General features: G+C 36.7%; 1 long non-coding RNA gene across 1 annotated transcript; it reads right to left on the bottom strand.

The window, feature by feature from the left end:
* Positions 1–2,436: 2,436 nt before the first annotated feature.
* On the bottom strand, positions 2,437–8,139 carry LOC137240125 (uncharacterized). Its single transcript, XR_010949603.1, has 4 exons — positions 7,871–8,139; positions 2,992–3,220; positions 2,788–2,924; positions 2,437–2,735 (listed from the first exon to the last, which is right to left on the bottom strand). It is a non-coding gene; the product is annotated as an uncharacterized lncRNA (long non-coding RNA).
* Between the last annotated feature and the right edge of the window lie 231 nt (positions 8,140–8,370).

The following is an 8,370-nucleotide window of genomic DNA, read 5'->3' as shown; positions in this document are numbered from 1 at the left end:
AGGAAATCGTAGGGAAGGACAACCGGGTAACGCTAGTGACAAGCACCTGGAAAAAAATTCACAAAGCACAAGTAAGAAATCCTTGAATCCCCTCATATAAAATCAATAATAGAAAGTAATCAATGGCTTTTGCAACAACATAAGATCAATTGGCAATAACCGAGCAATAAACAAAATACAGAGAACTGCAAACAAAAGAGGCAAGAAGCCTACGAGAATCCTCGAAGCAAACACAATGGCAATCACGCAAAGTCGCTTGGCAATATTCAATTAATTGATTGAACTGCGAAGGAAAAAAAATGTCTTTCCACGCAGAAAAACTAACTAATAAAGAGGCCAACAGAAAAAATTTATTTAAATAAATGGCCCAAAAATTGCTTGTCACAAGTAAAAAAGGCCCAAAACAAAAGAAAAAGAAAACAAAAAAACAATGATTTCTAAAGAAATGACCCAAGAATTTTTAATTAATTTAATTTTTTGGAGCCCTAGTCATTGGGCTCCTTAACTAACATGATTTTTATTTATCTTTTTCAAAGCCTCTACACCCAAAAGTATTACAATTAAGTTATCCCCATTCACAGTTTTGAAAAAAGAAGGTTATTTCAAAAGTTATTAATTTTTTTTCGTCTCCTGTAAAATTCGTAAAAGTTGACTTAGCACATTTTCACATTAAGCTAACGATATATTAGTTGTGGACCCATCGTAATTTTCAAATATCAAATCTAAATAAACCGGGAGCTCCCTTACTTTACATCACTTTCCTTCTATCTATTGGCGGCCACCGTGGTGTGATGGTAGCGTGCTCCGCCTATCACACCGTATGCCCTGGGTTCAACTCCCGGGCAAAGCAACATCAAAATTTTAGAAATAAGATTTTTCAATTAGAAGAAAATTTTTCTAAGCGGGGTCGCCCCTCGGCAGTGTTTGGCAAGCACTCCGGGTGTATTTCTGCCATGAAAAGCTCTCAGTGAAAACTCATCTGCTTTGCAGATGCCGTTCGGAGTCGGCATAAAACATGTAGGTCCCGTCCGGCCAATTTGTAGGGAAAATCAAGAGGAGCACGACGCAAATTGGAAGAGAAGCTCGGCCTTAGATCTCTTCGGAGGTTATCGCGCCTTACATTTATTTTATTTTTTTCCTTCTATCCCGCAGTTTTCGTTTCGTATATCTAACTCCATAAATATATGGTTTGGAGGAACAGTATGATGAGTTGGTGTTTTTCTGGAGCAAAACCGGCAACAGGCGTTGTAAATTTTGTAATAAAATTCCAGGGCAATAAATCCGTATTGTGTTATTATTTTATGATTTCCACTGATAGCTGGAAGAGCTTGTATATGAGCTGGACACGAACTATTTGAACATAGGGTCGATCGAATAAAGCTGCTGCCAAAATACTGCTCTCAGAACCGCCACGGGCTGTCTTCTTATGTCCCCAGAACACCATTTACATAATGAGGCGAGAATACTCCCCATCAGGGAGAGAAATGAGATGCTAACCAAACAGTTCCTTTTGAATACCCAGAAACCTGGGCATCCCAACAGACATCTGATTGATGAGCCAACACCGCCCAGTGGCTTAAGGAACATCTCCGTAAGCATTATGAGGAAATACCGCACCTGATAACTCAGCCGTATGAATCAAAAAAACATAAGCAGGTCCTCAGTGAACTCCACAAATAGGCGTCGGCCCTTTATGCCAGGAATTACCCGGCGAATCCAGTACTCAAAGAACAGTACCCAAAAATTGCGGAAGAGGAACGCATTCTTCCCAGGGAAACGCGATTCACTCTAGCTCAACTTCGATATGGGTACTCTAACAGGTTAAACTCTTACCTATCCAGAATCAGCCCCGACATACAAAATGTATGCCCCGCTTGCAATGTGTCCCCACATGACACCAACCATCTCTTTAATTGTAATGTGGCACCTACGCCTCTAACACCCCTCTCATTATGGTCCACCCCTGTTGAAACAGCAAGTTTCATTGGACTCCCGTTAGAGGATATTGCTCACAATTTGTGATCGGTCGCACCTATTGGATAGGGCGAAGCACTGCTACAACAATAACAACAACATCCAATAAAGCTTGGTGCATCTTGAAATAAAACTTTTGATAGTTCAGTGATGTTATCATAGCAATTTATGCGAAGAGCAACTTTAATTTTAGTGGTACCATCTTCAAATTTTTCTGTTCTATATATAGGATATAAGACAGATATCCGTTGTAAATATATTTTCTTGGAGACTCCATTGCTCATGGAGCATTGAAGAAATTTAAAAATAGGAATATCAGAATTACTAATGAATTCACGATAATGATAATATCCAGTGCAGCCGTTAAAATTTGAGATATCGTGTTAAAAGGACAAGTATTCAAAACTGTCTACCTTAATCATTATATACATCGCCAGCATCGAATACAGCAATATTCGCTTTTCCAGATTGTATTTTTTATTATTATTTTTATGTGAATGCAAATTTTTGCAAATCAATTTTGGCTTTAGGATTTTAGCTTTTAAGGCGACCTCAAAATAAAGAGTAAGCAGCAGTTAAAGGAGTAGTATAGTGAGTGAAATGTTTGAAGCGCACCCTCATTTTAATGCATTTTTGCAGCTCCTGATCAGATGTTAAACATAGAGTCATATTAGGTACTGGACGCTCACGTATGCCATAGATCCATGCCAAAGTATTTTGTCAATATTTGCTAAAGGATTGATCATCTTCTGGAGTAACTGCTAATGAGTGCTAAATATTAAATAACAGTATATTATATATTGAGCTACTAACTAACTTATCCGAATTGTCGTCAATCGGATTGTATTTATTAATCAATGAGTAAACAGCGCAGGGATTGTTAAAATAATTGGCGCTGTTTTGACTTGGTTATTACAATCTACAACTTCCATTCTACCTTCATGTTGTAACTAATACAGAGAGCAGATTAGGTTTGTTTTAAACTTTGAATTTCAGTAAAAATTCCATAATTCTTACCGTATATATGGGAACAATGCAATCGTATATATGGGAATAATCCCCATCCACCAAACATGTACGCTTTTAACTCGATTCACGTAATATTATGAATACATTCATCAGCGATATATGCTCTGTGGGCATTTTCGTTCAAAGGCACCTGTTGGATTTTGGTATTTAAATTGTTCCTCCTGACTGTACAAAATAATATTTTTGATTTGCTCCTTTTCATAGTATTGCTGGGCACCTGGTAAGATTAGATACAAATTATTTGATTAATAGACACAATAATTATATATGGAAGTGAGGCGCTACTGCCACATGATGGAGCAAATTATGGTGCAAAACAGGCTACAGTAGCTTAGCAAACACTATCGCTGCGCTTACCCCTGTCAATATACTTATTTTATTAATGTTTAACATTATTAGAATACTACTTTAGGTACGTCTTTTAAGTTAGTTAAAATCACAGAATCAGTCTTATTGTAAAGTATAAAACGCTGCGTAAGGCTCTACCTCGGCATTGACAGATGCCGATTCACATTTAGTCAAATGATATATTAATATTTCTTTATTATTACGGCGTTTTAAGCCTAAAACTTAGATTATTACAAATTATAAATACATTTTAATAATAATAGGATTTCTAGCGTTTGGGGTGTCGGAATGGTATCCAGGTGTATCCGGGTCCACGTTTTATGCTATATCTCGAGACCCTAGCCTCCCAGTTGTATGAAAATTGTCCTGTACTATAGCACTCATCAACAATTTTCATTTGATATCCATATTGTATAAACACATTCTAGGGCTACCCGGGTCCACGTTTTGGGCTATATCTCGAGACCCTAGTCTCCCAGTTGTATGAAAATTATCCTGTACTATAGCACTCATCAACAGGTTTCATTTGATATCCATATTGTATAAACACATTCTAGGGGTACCCGGGTCCACGTTTTGGCCTATATCTCGAGATTCTAGGCACCCAGGTGTATGAAAATTATTCTGTACTATAGCACTCATCAACAGCTTTCATTTGATATCCATCTATATATATAAAAAGAGGTGTACATTTTTATTGTCATTCCATAACTCGAGAACGGATAGAAAGATTGCCATGAAATTTTTAGGAAAGATTCAGGAAGAAGAGGTGATGGTTAGTTGATTTTGAAATCCCAAAACGGTTTAGCCATTCTTGAGTTATGATTTTTTTTTAGAAAAAATTCAATAGGTATATAAAATTCTTCTGTCGCGGTGTTAGAGGCTTAACTCCTCCGAAACGGCTGAACCGATTCTCATCAAATTTTGTGAGCATATTAGATAGGTCCGAGAATCGGGCAACGTCTACCTTTTTTTTCGCTACGAGCATAGGGTCTTGAGATCAAAACGTGGACCCGGGTACCCCTAGAATGTGTTTATACAATATGGATACCAAATGAAAGCTGTTGATGAGTGCTATAGCACAGAATAATTTTCATACATCTGGGTGCCTAGGGTCTCGAGATATAGGCCAAAACGTGGACCCGGACACCCCTAGAATGTGTTTATTCAATATGGATATCATATGAAAGATGTTGATGGGTGCTATAGTACAGGATAATTTTCATACAAATGGGAAGCCAGGCTCTCGAGATATAGCCCAAAACGTGGACCCTGGTACCCCTAGAATGTGTTTATACAATACTAGCAGACCAGGCAGATGTTGTTCTGCCCTAAATTTGGCCTATCTGCATACATTTTAATAAGCTTTTTCCGCCTAACTCTGCCCTACCCCTCTACACTTTTTCCTAATCTTTTTATTCACTCCTCCCTCCGCCTTTTTCGCTTCATCTACATCTTCGTCTCATTCTATATCTTTCTCAGTCTCCTTCTCTTTTCTCTTCTCTCAAGTTTTTCTCCTTCTTCTTCATCTCTTATTTCCAGTCCCAGAGGGTGGTATGTATTTTGTTCCACTCCCACTCCGAGTCGCAGTCTCAGTCCCAGTCCTAGTCCTAATCCCAATCTCAGTCTGTCTCTGGTATACTTCCCGGAAAAAAGCATCGTAAATATTAATATAGGCAAATTTATATACGAAATTTCAGGCAAATCGAATAGGACGTATGTAAATAGGTATGTGGGTATTATTTATTCTTGCCTTTATTTCGGCTTCGCATGCATATTTATCAGTTTTGCCAGGTTGATGCGACTAAATCGAATATCACAATGAACTTTAGAGCTCTCAGTAACAGCTTTCATTTGATATCCATAATACACACACATTCTAGGGGTATACGGGTCCATGGTTTGGCCTATATCTCGAGACCCTAGTCACTCAGCGGTGTAAAACTTACTCTGTATTGTAGCGCACGTCAACAGCATCAATTTGATACCCGTAATATAAAAACACATTCTAGGTGTATCCGGGTCCATGTTTTGGCCTATATCTCGAGACCGCAGTCACCCAGCGGTGTAAAACTTACTCTGTACTAAAGCATACATCAACAGCTTCAATGTGATACCCATAATGGAAAAACACATTCTAGGTGTATTCGGGTCCACGTTTTGGCCTATATATCGAGACCCTAGTCACTTAGCGGTGTAAAACTTGCTCTGTATTATAGCGCACATCAACAGCATCAATTTGATACCCATAATATATTAAGTTATCGGCAGAATAATTCTCCCAGGATGTTGATGAAACGACTCTTCGTAACGGGTTTGAATTACTTACTTTTATAGCAAATGAAATAGTTTCGTGATCGGATATTCTGTGGTCTTCAAGACAGTATATCAGCGTTTGCATATAATAAATCTATTTTTGTTTGAGAAGTTTCCGCGACTCTTGTATTGAAATTTATTTTTTGTTTCATTGCGCTACGTGCACAAATTTCATTCAGTTTGTAGCTACTCGAAGCGTTAAACTTTAAGTTTATATTGAAATCTCCAACTAGAAGGGAGTTCGTAACTGATTCTAAAACTTCTGATAAAATACTCTCTACGTGATTTAAAAGTATATCAGCGTTTGCATATAATAAATCTATTTTTGTTTGAGAAGTTTCCGCGACTCTTGTATTGAAATTTATTTTTTGTTTCATTGCGCTACGTGCACAAATTTCATTCAGTTTGTAGCTACTCGAAGCGTTAAACTTTAAGTTTATATTGAAATCTCCAACTAGAAGGGAGGTCGTAACTGATTCTAAAACTTCTGATAAAATACTCTCTACGTGATTTAAAAATTCACTGTCACTAGAGCTTGGCGAATAGTACAACACACCTATTTGCCACTTAATGTCCACTTGCTTTAATTTTACTATAGCGCACCATAAATTTCTATCAATTGATCGATTAAACCTGACTTTGTACTTGATTTCCTTTTTCAGTAATAAAACGACCCCTCCCGTATGTATACTGTGAGAGTCGCAGCGAATTAATGTATACGGTGCAATATTAATTTCTGAATCAAGAATATCTGAAGTTATACGTGTTTTTGAGCATAAAACAATGTCCGGATCCACTTCTTCTATCATTTTTTCGAGCTCTGCTTTATTTGCTAACAAGCTACAAATATTCAAGTAGACACATTTCAAATCAAAAATATTTATTACTGGGCTTGTACGTCTTGGTTGCTAAAATTCAACTCTTTATTTTCCAGTTTAAGCTTCCTTTGATAAACTGGGCAGTCATGGCTCATTATGTTATGGTCTATATTGAGCTTAAAACTGATTATTGGCATCTATGCAATTACCACATTTATTAATGGGCATGCTCTCCTTGCAGTTTTCTGCCCCATGTTCTCCCAGACATTTACTACATCTTTGTTTCATAGTGCAATAGGCAGCTATGTGGTTAAACCCTAAACATTTGTAGCACCCTTTTACAGTTTGACCGTCATAAACTGGGCAGCGATCCCATCCAACATTAATTTTATTATGTCTCAGGATAGCTTCATAATAATTATGCTCTATTTCTATAACTGTATTAATATGTTGTCCCCTATTTTCTTTTTTAGCGCGTTTAATTTTAATACATTTGTTTTTAGCTTCCCTCAGTGTATCATTCTGCGCAAGGATCCGGCTAACTATTTCGCTCTCGGTATGCTCTGCACTGATATTAGCTACCACAACTCTAGGAAAATACACTTTTGGCTCAGCTATATTATACACATTTTTATCCAACTTTTCTGTTAGCGTATCTCTAATTATGTCCTTGTCGCCTGCTGTATTAGCGCTTATAACTATCGTACCATTATTTTTGGTTTGTACCCTTCCTATATTTAAATGGGATGGATCTATTTTGTTTAAATACGTTTTTGTTTTCTCAATGGCTTGTTTCACTTTGGGCTTAATAACAATTGGAGGGATCCCTTTTGTAACAGTGGCATATGTAGAAATATTTCCACCGTCAAAATCTTTATTCTGATTTGCAGCCTTCTTAACCTCTTTTATAATTTCATCTTTCTGTTTATTAAATTGTTCATTAGGGATATTAGCAACCTTTTTAACTTCATTAATAATTTCATCCTTTTGCTTAGTGACCGCCTCATTCGGTATACTTACTTCACTTAGTTTATCCTTATTTTCTAAGCACAAGCTTTCTATTTTTTTCATTATCTCTAGTTTTTCTGAGTTCACCTTATAGATTTTATCTACTATTATTTTCATCTCTCTTTCGTTGTGAGTTATGGAAGCGCTTATTTCCCTTTTATGCTCACTCAACATTTTTTCAATTTCGCTTTTTTGCTCTTTCAAAGTAAATTTGTTTACCTCTGAAATAGCCAAGATTTCCCTTAAAGCCTCATCAACATTGGCAACATAAGCCATGCAATCATCACAAATAAATCTTAAAAGTTTACAACCTTGCAAACAATTAAGGCCATAATCATCGATAGATGCACACGCAATGTTTTTATGGTAAATCTTACCACACACACCCTCACATCTTGCACCTGTTTCCCCTCTTACTTGTTTGCGACATTTCCCGCACTCTTCTATTTTCTGCTTAACAGTTACACAAAACTGCACAAGCAAAATATATTTTCACCTTTTTATTTAAATTAAATATAGTTGCATCTCACAAGAAAGGCACTTTATTAATGCTGGTACATAACCTGTCACTACTTTGCTAGTTTCACCAATTTTTAGTGCTTATCAAATCACACAGACTTAATAATCTTTATTCTATTTACGAGCTCAAAATACACGTCCGTTCGCACGCAATTTTCTGAGAATAATCATTATAAATTTGCCAATTACCGTTTAATCGTCGGCAATACGCGAAGTAGTGACCTGTTTCATACGCTGCAACTCTAGATAGTCTGAAAATTAATAAATTGAATATGAATTTTAGCCATAGCAACAAAACTTGCCCTGTGTAAATCCGGTCTAAAAGTACACCTAAAATATGAATATTGCCAAGAATCAT

The sequence above is a fragment of the Eurosta solidaginis genome, chromosome 2 (genome assembly GCF_040869045.1).
Source record: "Eurosta solidaginis isolate ZX-2024a chromosome 2, ASM4086904v1, whole genome shotgun sequence".
Taxonomy (NCBI): Eukaryota; Metazoa; Arthropoda; class Insecta; order Diptera; family Tephritidae; genus Eurosta; species Eurosta solidaginis.
The sequence above is the reverse complement of the archived record's forward strand: the minus strand, read 5'-3'. Positions and strand labels throughout refer to the sequence as shown.